Below are 13,531 nucleotides of genomic sequence, written 5' to 3' on the forward strand. Positions count from 1 at the left end.
AATATCGGATTTTTGTTACTAATTCTTGTTTTTAATACCTGTCAACTTATGTAAATTGTCATTAAATTTTACTGTGCTACACATGAAATTTTATGCTTTCTTTCCCACATGTGGAGTGAATAATCAGCAAAAACTCGATGTGGATGAAAATATTCATGGGACAACCTTAAGGAATGTATAAATTCATCATTTATTATCCATATGTGATGGTAGCACTATAATAGGAGGCGCCTATTTGAGCAGAATCAGTCTTTTTCACGCCTTTCTGTACAGTTTAAAGTGTTTTGAAGAGTCACTTTGTTCTGATTTTTGCTCCACACGGCAGCCTACATTTACTTGCGCAGGGATTTATTGCCTGAATATTTTCTTATCTATATATTGCCCTTCAGTCAGTGTTAGGCAGTCCCATAATGCTAACGATATAGGGGGTCACTCAGACCTGATCGCACGCTAGTTTTTTTTGCTGCAGTGCGATCAGGTCAGAACTGCGCATGCGTATGCACCACAGACGCGTTGTACGGGTACAAAGCGGATCGTTGCTGTGCAATGGATTTAACGAAGAATCTATTCGCACACCCAATCGCAAGGAGATTGACAGGAAGAAGGCGTTTGTGGGTGTCAACTGACCATTTTCTGGGAGTGTTTGGGAAAACGCAGTCGTGTCCAAGCGTTTGCAGGGCGGGTGACTGACATCAATTCCGGCCCCGAACAGCCTGATGTGAGCAGCGGCTGAGTAAGTTCTGGGCAACTCAGAAACTGCACAAAACTTTTTTGCAGAGCTCGGCTGCACATGCGATCGCACACTTGCAAAGCAAAAATACACTCCCCCATAGGCGGCGACTATCTGATCGCAGCGCTGCAAAAATAGCTAGTGAGCGATCAGGTCTGAATTAGGCCCATAGGGTTCTGTGGCGGCTAATACTTGGATGAAGGTTTCTGTAATGCACATTCTCTGCCGGACACGTTGCTCTTGGCCTCTTGTATTGTTGCTTATAGCACACAGCGCGTTCTCTGGTGACTTCCAACATTACTGTGCATGTTTGTGGTATATTTTTATTCACCCGCAGTGGCATGTGACGATCACTAGCAGATACTGTGTGTTACACACAGCATACAGAACGAAGGAAGTCACACTGGGTAGTTTTCCAATCATACAGAAAATGAACAGACACTGAAAATTCCAGCCTGGGATATAAATCAATGAGATAAATAATGTTATAATAAATACACAACTGAATCAGAGCATGTACTGTATATAGGGTTGAGGCATTTGTGTGTGATGCAGTGCACGTATACGCACATTGTAATACGCACCCTTATATGCTACAAAATAAAAAGCGCAATTTAGGGGAGATGAAAGGTGCCATTCCCGGTGTTCCAGTGGCACATCAGCCCACACATTGCCCCTAACTGAATTGACCTCATCAGGTCATCATCAGGCCGGGCTTTCACCACTTGATAGCGCATATCGCCCCAGCACTTGTCTTTGGACCCACCCACCATCCCCATCCAAAAAGTGAGTAAGTATGCAATAGACCCATCATTTCTAGTAACCACTATTCAATATAAAGAGCATTCTAGTTATTGCTAAAGAATTTATAGAGCATTCTCGTAACCATTTTACAATACAGAGAGCATTCCAGGAACTACAGTACAATATAGAGAGAATTTTAGTGACTGCTATATGATACTGTGAGAATTGTAGTAACCCCTATACCAGGCTTGGCCAACCTATGGCTCTCCAGCTGTTGTAAAACTACAAGTCCCATCATGCCTTGCCACATTTTTGTTATTAGGGAATGCTAAAACGGTGGCATGGCATGCTGGGATGTGTAGTTTCACAACCTCTGGAGAGCCACATGTTGGCCAGGCCTGCCCTATACCATAATATTGTATTACAACTATACCATAGAGAGCATTCCAGCGTCAACTACATAATTCTGTGAGGATTCTAGTAAACCCCAGTACAACAGCATTCTATTAATGCTGTACAAGAGAGAGCATTATAGTGACCACTACGTATCAGAAAGAGCATTCTAGTAACCACAATACAACCCAGACATCATTCTGAGTACTGCTACATAATATTGTGAGAATTCTGGGAATCCTTATACTAGACAGAGCATTCTAGTACCACTATACAGTACAGTGGGGACTCAAAGTACTGACCCACCTAAATCTCCCAATTTATAATATGATCTTCCAAAATCTCTGCTGGTGAAACCATAGAGAATCCAGATTGCTGGTGATGACAGACAACAATACCCAGTACAGGTTGAGTATCCCTTATCCAAAATGCTTGGGACCAGAAGTATTTTGGATATCAGATTTTTCCGTATTTTGGAATAATTGCATACCATAATGAGATATCATAGCGATGGGACCTAAGTCTAAGCACAGAATGCATTTATGTTTCATATACACCTTATACACACAGCCTGAAGGTAATTTTCGCCAATATTTTTAATAACTTTGTGCATTAAACAAAGTTTGTGTACATTGAGCCATCAGAAAACAAATGTTTCACTATATTAGTCTCACTTAAAAAATTCCGTATTTTGGAGTATTCCGTATTCCGGATAATTTGGATATGGGATACTAAACCTGTACCACTGTCCCCTTGGCGGAAGTATTCATGCCCAGTATTCTTTGGTGATAGTTCTAAAATAAGAAGTCTTTTTGGAACTCCACTACCTTTGAGGACTCCTCTCAAACACTGATCACCCTGTTCCAGCTGTGCACATTAGCCACCCTCTTGTTGCGACTTCAGCCAGTCGCAACACGAGATTTCAGCCAATAGAACCATTCTTCTTCTTGCTCTGAACCTTCGAAGACAGGCTTGTATACTGAAAATGGGAAGCCGATTGTGGCCCCTGTAATGGATAAGTGGTTTGATAAAGTGCCATTGCTCAAAGAATATTAAACAGTAGTAAGAATTAATTGAAGAATTGGAACTATGTAGCCTGTACGTGTAGAAAAAGAACTGACATTGCCAGGGGCGTGACCAGAACTTTGTGGGCCCCACAGCAACATAATGAAGGGGCCCCTGTCCAATGAGACACCTCTCCTCAGCAATTATTCATTTTATGTACCATAATAGTTACCTAGTTCATTTTACTAGTATTTCCCTAGTGTATTTTATGAACCATTGCAGCTCCTTAGTTTATATGATGTCACATTGTAGGGCTGCCAGTACACATTATGCCACAGAGTACCCCCAATTCACATTATGACTGTGTCCCCAGTTCATAATATGCTACAGTACAGTGCCCCCTGTTCATACTGTGCCACATTAGAGTGCCCTCCAGGTCATATTAAACCACACTGTAGTGTCTACATTTCATATTGTGCCACATTACAGTGTCCTAGTTCTAATTATCTAACATTATTATGTCCTCCACATTACAATGAGCAGATCAGATTAGATCCAGCGGGATGCAATCGATTTGCCGGCTGTCGGCATCCTGACGGTCAGGATACAGACGCCGGAATCCCGACAGCCAACAATGCCGACAGCCAGAATCTCAGCACACAGGGGCTATTCCCTCTCGTGGGTGTCCACGACACCCGTAGAGTAAGAATAGAACCTGTGGAGAGCGCAGCGAGTCACTGAGCCCGCATGTGGACTCTTAGCACTTGCTGCCGGCATTCTGGCGGGCGGGATGCCGCTGTCAGGATCTTGCCATCCGGCATCCTGCCCTCCGGTAAATAGTATGTAACCCGATCCAGCAATAGTAAATAATTATCCAGTCTATGTGTAGTTTGGTAGGGTTCTTTTTAGTAAAGAATTGAATTGAATTGAAAAAGCTGAGTGCCCCGCAGCGAAACGCGTTAGTCGACTGCCATCTTCATCTCCAAAACATCTGCGGAACCAAACACTTTTGGCTCCATTTGGATTCTCCAGCTCATGTACCGTGCACTAAAGCAAACTTAACTCTTGGGCATTGTAATTCTCTGCTAACAAGGTCCCTATCAAACTACACATGGGCTGGGTAATTATTTATGGATCTACTACATCTTTAAAAGAACCACCTTCCTTTGTTACTATTATTACTAGTGGTTGTAGATGGGACTATTACCCACAAATACCAATTCCACATAAATTGAGCTGCTATACACAGGGAGCTATGTGTAACTGAGGCTATACACTTTGACTGCCATTTTATGGGAAATCATGATATTATTACAGTATTTTTTATATTATGTGTTTTTAATCCATTCCATATGTATTGTTAGTGATATTTATATTTACAAACGTATTTCCTTCAGCCTATGAGGCTAACTGGAGCGCTGTTTTTAAATAAGGAGAGTTATGGTAGACTTACCATTGTTAACTCTCTTTCTGCGAGGTACACTGGGTTCCACAGGGAAAACATTGAGTGTAGAGTGGATCTTGATCCAGAGTGGCACCAACAGGCTAAAGCTTTAGGCTGTCCCAGGATGCATTGTGGGGCCTCCTCTATAACCTCGCCTCCAGGCACTGTGAGCTCAGTTTCGTTAACCAGTCCAATGTAGGAGCAGGTAAGAGAGACGGTAGAACCACATTCGCACGACAGGAGAAGGGACCAGCAGCTAATGCCATACAAACCCATAGAAGCTAGGTGCGTCCGTGTGGGCGCCCTGTGGAACCCAGTGTACCTCGCAGAAAGAGAGTTAACAATGGAAAGTCTACCATAACTCCCCTTTTCTGCAGCAGGGTACACTGTGTTCCACAGGGAAAGCATAGGGTGATGTCCTAAAGCAGTTCCTCAAGGAGTGGGCGCGCCTTAGCGGGTATAAGAACCCGGCAACCCTGGGAGGCAGAAGTATCAAAGGCATAGAACCTGATGAACGTGTTCACAGAGGACCACGTAGCCGCCTGGCACAATTGTTCAGCGGACGCGCCGCGGCGAGCCGTCCAAGAAGGTCCAACAGACAGACTAGAGTAGAATGGGCTTTAATAGCAGCAGGAGCTGGGAGTCCAGCCTGCGCATAAGCTTGTGCAATCACCATTCTAATCCATCTGGCCAAGGTTTGCTTATTCGCAGGCCAGCCACGTTTGTGGAAACCAAACAGTACAAACAGGTTATCTGACCTCCTGATAGAGACAGTTCTCTCCACATATATATACAGAGAGCCCTTACCACATCCAAAGACCGCTCTTTGGGGGACAAATCCGAAGAGATAAAGGCCGGAACCACAATCTCTTGGTTAAGGTGGAAAGATGACACCACCTTAGGTAAGTAACCTGGGCAAGTTCTCAGAACTGCCCGGTCACGATGGAATATCAGAAAGGGTGGACGACAGGACAAAGCACCTAAGTCCGACACCCTTCTAGCTGAGGCAATAGCCACCGGAAACAGGACCTTGGCTGTGAGCCATTTAAGGTCCACTGACTCAAGAGGTTCAAATGGAGACTATTGCAGGGCATTCAGGACAACAGACAGATCCCATGGAGCCACAGGAGGGACATACGGAAGCTGAATCCATAACACACCCTGAGTGAATGTATGAACGTCAGGTATAGATGCAATTTTTCTCTGAAACCACACCGACAAGGCAGATATGTGAACCTTGAGGGAGGGCAGGCGAAGGCCTAAGTCCAGACCTTGTTGCAGGAAAGCCAGGATTCTGGATGTTTTGAATCTGTACGCATCATAGTTTTTAACAGTACACCAGGTGAAGTAAGAATTCCAGACCCTGTAATAGATCTGGGCAGATGCCGGTTTGCGGGCTTTCAGCATAGTTTGGATGACCGCCTCAGAGAATCCTTTGTCCGCCAGGAGTGATTCTTCAAGAGCCACGCCGTCAAAGCCAGTCTGGCCAGGTCTGGATAGAGACAAGGGCCCTGTACAAAGGAGGTCTGGTCGTTGAGGAAGTAGAAGAGGACGCTCTGTCGATAGACCCTGCAGGTCTGAGAACCAATGCCGTCTGGGCCACGCCGGAGCGACTACAAGTAGTATTCCTCCTTGTTGCTTGAACTTCCGCAGGACCCTGGGCAGTAGTGACATGGGAGGGAACACGTAAGGCAGCCAAAAGTTCCATGGAATGGCTAGTGCGTCCACGAACGCTGCTTGAGGATCCCTTGTCCTTTATCCGAGGACTGGAACTTTGTGATTGTGTCGAGACGCCATTAGGAATACATCTGGTAGGCCCCACGTGTCCAGTAGGAGATGAAAGACTTCCGGATGAAGACTTCACTCTCCGGCATGCACGTCCTGACGACTGAGGAAGTCCGCTTTCCAGTGTCAGGTCTGTGTAAATGTCTTTTCCAGGAGGGGGCACTAGTGGGTCAGTGGTGGTACGATGGAGGAAATGAGGAGGCCGTAGTAAGTTCCTGCGCATGTGCGCAATGATGTTTATTAATTACACACAGCAATATAATGATTACTGGAACAGGAATAACAATACAGAAGTTTCACAGCATGGAAGCTGACATTGGTTTTAAGTACAGTCACGAAGAATGAGCTGATCTGGAAACCAGCGGTAATTAGAGAACAGTAATGACCGGCCTGGGAGCCGATGGCAATCAATGATGGTCAGCCTGGGAGCTGATGGCAAATAAACGATGGTCGACCTGGGAGCCGATGTGAAGCAGAGTCTATACCCTGAGGATAAATAATGATACAGAGGATCGTCCTGGAAACCGATGGAAGAATGTGATGGAACAACACAGGCAATAAGTGAAGGTGGGTACACACTAATAGATATATCTGCAGATCAATTGATCTGCAGATATATCTATGTACGGATCGGGCAGTGTGCTGTGCATACACACTGCCCGATCCGTCGGGGGACTGATGTCATGAACTGGGCGGGCGTGTACACACGCCCTCCCAGTTCAGCTGTCAATCACCGCCGGCCGCCGCAGCATGTGTACGGGCGGTCGGACGACCGCCCCGTACACACACAGTGACGCGCCAATATATCGTTAGATATACTGGCCGTCGGCTGTGCTGCGCGGCCGACGCGATACGTCTGTGAACGACGGAGTTCACAGACGTATCGGCCGTACACACTGGCCGACGGACCCGCGATATATCGGCCGTTCAAGAGAACGGCCGATATATCGACCAATGTGTACGGGCCTTAACTTTTGGTATTCAGTCTGGAAATCGTTAGCAACTTGTAAATAACGATGGTCAGCCTGGGAGCTGATGGCAACTGAAATCAGTACTCTGGAGGTAAGTAATACAAATAGTGTAACAGTCACAGGTAATGAACTGGTCTGGGAACTAGTGTAATTAGCAAACTGCGATGGTCGGCCTGGAAGCCGATGGTGAACATCGATGGCTGGCTTGGAAGAAGATGGTAACAGGATCAATATGCAGTAGGTAGGTAATGCAACCGATGGTAGTAAATACAGGCAATAAGTAACTCCGGTAATCAGTCTGAAAACCGACAGCAATAGATTCACACAGTCAGTATATACGCACAAAGTCCACAGAGCCAAGCAAGGCTATAGCAGGAGACAGTTGGTAATATACGAGCTGGTTGTTTAAGTGCTGGATGCAATAGCACAGTGCTGAATGCAGATTAACAACACACAGGTGAGAATGGTGAGGCAGCACCTGGAGAGAGTCTCTTACTGCATGTAGAAGTGAAAGCTGACTGTGGAAGGAGTTGTAGCAGAGCTGGATTGCTGGAGCCTGTAGTTCCATGGAGACACTGAAACTAGGAAGTCACTGGAGACTGCTGGTAACTGGAGCTGAATGCAGATGAAACTGCACCAAACTGGATAGCTGATGCCTGTAGTTCCACGGAGCTAATACACAGGGGAATCTCTGAAGACAGGAGACTGCAGCCAGGAGACGCTTGTTCACAGGATGTGGCGCGTTGTTCAAGGCGATGAGACTGAGTCGATGTTCTGGATTTATACCCTGTGGTCAGCAGGCATTGGGTGCTTGAATCATGTGTGCAGACACAGCGCAGGATTGGGTGTTACCGGTCAGCTGACCGCAAGTGTCATGGCGGCGCCCATACCCTGGAGATGGTGGGAATACATCGGGGTACACGCTGTATGGCAAGCGTGGTACATACTGGAGAGAGTCTCTGCACATTGCAGGCAATCATGGAACATGCTGCCAGGCTGAGGATGTGACCTCCGGAGGCCAGCGCATCAGAGCTCTAGTAAGTGACATGATGCAAAATGCAGATTCCTGACACCCAGTTTAGGATGCCCGGAATGAACACTGCCGATATTGCTGGCAGATGGCCTTCGGCCCAATGGAGGATTTTTGACACTTCACGCATGGCCATGCGACTTCGAGTGCCGCCTTGATGATTTATGTATGCAACTGTGGTGGCGTTGTCTGACCTTACTTGAACAGGCCTGTTCTGTATTAGAGGCAGCGCAAGAGTTAACGCATTGAACACCGCCCGCAACTCCAGAATGTTTACCGGAAGGAGTGCTTCTTCCTGGGTCCAGCGACCCTGGAAAGAGTGTTGTTCCAACACCACATCCCATCCCCGCAGACTGGCATCTGTTGTCAACAGGACCCAGTTGGGGATCAAGAAAGGACGTTCCCTGGTCAGTTGCTGGTCCTGGAGCTACCAGGTCAGCGATAGCCGAACCCCCGGAGTCTAAGCGATCATGTGAGACCTGATCCGATGAGGTAGGCCGTCCCACGTGGAAAGGATTAACCTCTGCAGAGGGTGGGAATGAAATTGAGCGTTCTCTACCATGTCGAATGTCAACACCATGAGGCCAAGTACTTGCATCGCCGAGTGTATAGACACACTGTTGCAGGAAAGGAAGTATCTTATCCTGTCCTGAAGTCTCAGGACTTTCTCTGGAGACAGGAACAGACGTTGACTGTGTGTGTCCAGGAGTGCTCCCATGTGCACCATGCTCTGAGCTGGGACCAGCGAGGATTTCTTCCAATTGATGAGCCACCCGTGGGCTTGTAGGAAGCTTACCGTTAGTTGTAGATGACTGAGGAGGACATCGTGGGAGTTTGCCAGGATCAGCAAGTCGTCCAGATACGGCAGGATCCTGGTTCCCTGACGACGGAGATGTGTCGTCATTATGGCCATAACCTTGGTAAAAATCTGAGGAGCCGTAGCCAGTCTGCCATGGCAGACCCTGGAACTGATAGTGTAAATTGGCAATAGCAAACCGCAGATAATGCTGATGGGACTTGGCAATAGGTATATGCAGGTACGCGTCCTGTATATCCAGGGATACCATATAGTCTCCAGGTTCCATCACCAGTACAATTGAGCGCAGAGTTTCCATCCAGAACTTGGACACTCTCACAAACTTGTTTAGTGATTTTAGGTTGAGAATAGGCCGGAAGGACCCATTGGGTTTCGGGACTAGAAACAGGGTCGAGTAGTAACCACTGCCTCTCTGAAACAGGAGTACCGGCACTACCAGTCCTGTATCCAGGGGAGAACTCACCACTTTCTGCAAAGCTTGCGCCTTTAACGGATCCGTGGTGCAAAACTGGCGAGTTGGACGTCTCTTGAACGAGACTGCGTACCCGTGAGAGACGACTTCTCGCACTCATGCGTCTGAAGTGGTCTTTAACCAGACCTGGGTGAACTGCAGAAATCGTCCTCTCATCCTGGGGTCCCCCAGGGAGAGGCCCGCCCCGTCATGCGGCAGACTTGTCTTGTTTAGAAGCAGGCTGACGGGCCACCCAGTACTTCTTTGTCTTGGGCTTAGTGGTTTTGGAAGCACGGGATTGTATTGGGTATGCCTGATCTTTTGCTTTACCTTGAGGCCGAAAGGAACGAAAAGTGGTACCCTTTGCCTTCTGTGCAGAAGGATTAGTATTTTGGAGGAAGGCAGTCTTAGACGCCGCCAGTTCAGCCACAATTTTATTCAGGTCTTCTCAAAATAAAATGTCTCCCTTAAAAGGGAGTACCTCCAAGGTCTTTTTGGAGTCCAGGTCCACCTTCTATGACCTCAAACACAGAATACGGCGAGGCAGGACAGACATAGTCGAGGCCTTGGCTGCCAACACACAGAGGACGCCTCCTGTATGTAATAGGCGACGGTGGTAATGTGAGACAGGTACTGTCTGGCATTGTCAGATAAATCCTCGGGCAGGGATGGGGAACCTTTGGCCCTCCAGCTGTTGTTGAACTACACATCCCAGCATGCCCTGCAACAGTTTTAGCATGGCCAAATAGCAAAACTGTAGCAAGGCATGCTGGTATATGTAGTTCAACAACAGCTGGAGGGCCGAAGTTTCCCCATCCCTGTCCTCGGGCAACGCCTCCTCTAATGCCTGAACCCATGCTTCGATACCTTTAGCAGCCCAAGAGGCAGCAATAGTAGGTCTATGTACAGCACCTGTAAGAGAGTAAATAGATTTCAGGCATCCCTCCACATGCTTATCTGTTGGTTCCTTCAGTGAAGTGACAGTTGTAACAGGCAGAGTGGATGACCCCACTAGGCGGGTGACATGAGAATCCACCGGCGGTGAATTTTCCAACTTATTACATAACTCTGCAGGGAGAGGATAGCGAGCCAAGGCCTGTTTAGAGAGAGGGAACTTTTTCCCTGGCTTAGCCCAGGGTTCCTGCCTGATGTCTACCAAATGCTCAGAATGGGGCAATAGATTTTTCTCTAACGTCCTAGTGGATGCTGGGGACTCCGTAAGGACCATGGGGAATAGACGGGCTCCGCAGGAGACAGGGCACATTAAGAAAGAATTTGGATACTGGTGTGCTCTGGCTCCTCCCTCTATGTCCCTCCTCCAGACCTCAGTTTGAATCTGTGCCCGGACGAGCTGGGTGCTACTTAGTGAGCTCTCCTGAGCTTGCTATAAGAAAGTATTTTGTTAGGTTTTTTTATTTTCAGAGAGATCTGCTGGCAACAGACTCTCTGCTACGTGGGACTGAGGGGAGAGAAGCAGCCCTACTCACTGAAGATAGGTCCTGCTTCTTAGGCTACTGGACACCATTAGCTCCAGAGGGATCGAACACAGGATCGCACCCTTTGTCGTCCGATCCCGGAGCCGCGCCGCCGTCCCCCTCGCAGAGCCGGAAGACAGAAGCCGGTGACAGAAGCAAGAAGACTTCGAAATCGGCGGCAGAAGACTCCAGTCTTCATATGAGGTAGCGCACAGCACTGCAGCTGTGCGCCATTGCTCCCACACTAAACCCACATACTCCGGTCACTGTAGGGTGCAGGGCGCAGGGGGGAGTGCCCTGGGCAGCAATTAGAGACCTCTTGGCAAAAGTGGGCATATATACAGTTGGGCACTGTATATATACATGGGCCCCCGCCATATTTTTACACAGAAACGCGGGACAGAAGCCCGCCGCTGAGGGGGCGGGGCTTCTTCCTCAGCACTCACCAGTGCCATTTTCTCTCCACAGCTCCGCTGAGAGGAAGCTCCCCAGGCTCTCCCCTGCAGAATCACGGTAGAAGAGGGTAAAAAGAGAGGGGGGGGGCACATAAATTTGGCGCAAAAACAGTATATACAGCAGCTACTGGGTTAACACTAAGTTACTGTGTGATTCCTGGGACATATAGCGCTGGGGTGTGTGCTGGCATACTCTCTCTCTGTCTCTCCAAAAGGCCTTGTGGGGGAACTGTCTTCAAATAGAGAATCCCCTGTGTGTGTGGTGTGTCGGTACGCTTGTGTCGGCATGTTTGACGAGGAAGGCTATGTGGAAACAGAGCGGGAACAAATGAATGTGAGGTCGCCGCCGACGGCGCCGACACCCGATTGGATGGATATGTGGAAGGTTTTAAATGATAATGTTACTGCCTTGCATAAAAGGTTGGATAAAGCTGAAGCCTTGGGACAGCCGGGGTCTCAGCCCATGCCTGATCCTATGTCGCAGAGGCCGTCAGGGTCTCAGAAGCGCCCACTATCCCAAATTGTTGACACAGATATCGACACGGATTCTGACTCCAGTATCGATGGCGATGATGCAAAGTTACAGCCTAAAATGGCTAAAGCCATCCGTTACATGATTATAGCAATGAAAGATGTGTTGCACATCACAGAGGAAACCCCAGTCCCTGACGAGGGTTTATATGTATGGGGGGAAAAGGCAAGAGGCGACCTTTCCCCTTCACATGAGTTAAATGAGTTATGTGAAAAGGCTTGGGAATCTCCAGATATCCTTTCCCGCCAACGGACAGGTTACGCTGGGAATCCTCCCCTAGGGTAGACAAAGCTTTAACACGCTTATCTAAGAGGGTAGCCCTGCCATCACAGGATACGGCCACCCTAAAAGATGCTGCGGATAGAAAGCAGGAGGGTATCCTGAAGTCCATTTATACACATTCAGGTACTTTACTAAGGCCGGCGATTGCGTCGTCCTGGATGTGTAGTGCTGTAGCAGCATGGACAGATACCTTATCTGAGGAACTTGATACCTTGGACAAGGATACTATATTACTGACCCTGGGGCATATAAAAGACGCTGTCCTATATATGAGAGATGCTCAAAGAGACATTAACCTACTGGGCTCTAGAATAAATGCAATGTCGATTTCTGCCAGAAGGATCCTGTGGACTCGGCAATGGACAGGAGATGCCGACTCAAAAAGGCACATGGAGGTTTTACCTTACAAGGGTGAGGAGTTGTTTGGGGAGGGTCTCTCGGACCTGGTCTCCACAGCTACGGCTGGAAAGTCAAATTTTTTGCCATATGTTCCCTCAACCTAAGAAAGCACCGTATTACCAAATGCAGTCCTTTCGATCACAAAAAGGCAAGAAAGTCCGAGGTGCGTCCTTTCTTGCCAGAGGCAGGGGTAGAGGAAAGAAGCTGCACAATACAGCTAGTTCCCAGGAACAGAAGTCCTCCCCGGCTTCCACTAAATCCACCGCATGACGCTGGGGCTCCACAGGCGGAGCTAGGTCCGGTGGTGGCGCGTCTCCGAAATTTCAGCCACAAGTGGGTTCACTCCCAGGTGGATCCCTGGGCTATAGAGATTGTGTCTCAGGGATACAAGCTGGAATTCGAAGAGGTGCCCCCTCACCGTTACCTCAAATCAGCCCTGCCAGCTTCCCCCTTAGAGAGGGAAATAGTGTTAGCTGCAATTCACAAATTGTATCTTCAGCAGGTGGTGGTAAAGGTTCCTCTCCTTCAACAGGGAAGGGGTTACTATTCGACCATGTTTGTGGTACCGAAACCGGACGGTTCGGTCAGACCCATATTGAATTTAAAATCCCTGAACATATACCTGAAAAGGTTCAAGTTCAAGATGGAATCGCTCAGAGCGGTCATCGCAAGCCTGGAAGGGGGGGATTTTATGGTGTCTCTGGACATAAAGGCTGCTTACCTTCATGTCCCCATTTATCCACCTCATCAGGAGTACCTCAGATTTGTGGTACAAGATTGTCATTACCAATTCCAGACGTTGCCGTTTGGTCTCTCCACGGCACCGAGAATATTTACCAAGGTAATGGCGGAAATGATGGTGCTCCTGCGACGGCAAGGAGTCACAATTATCCCATACTTGGACGATCTCCTCATAAAGGCGAGGTCCAGAGAGCAGTTGCTGATCAGCGTGGCACGCTCTCGGTAAGTGCTACAACAGCACGGCTGGATTCTAAATATTCCAAAGTCGCAATTGATT

General features: G+C 48.0%; 1 protein-coding gene across 3 annotated transcripts in view; it reads left to right on the forward strand.

Annotated features, from left to right (window-relative positions):
* KIF6 (kinesin family member 6) overlaps positions 1-13,531 on the forward strand; it is an 873,149-nt gene that overhangs the window by 719,990 nt on the left and 139,628 nt on the right. The window lies entirely within an intron of this gene.

Source organism: Pseudophryne corroboree, chromosome 4 (genome assembly GCF_028390025.1).
Source record: "Pseudophryne corroboree isolate aPseCor3 chromosome 4, aPseCor3.hap2, whole genome shotgun sequence".
NCBI classification, from domain to species: Eukaryota; Metazoa; Chordata; class Amphibia; order Anura; family Myobatrachidae; genus Pseudophryne; species Pseudophryne corroboree.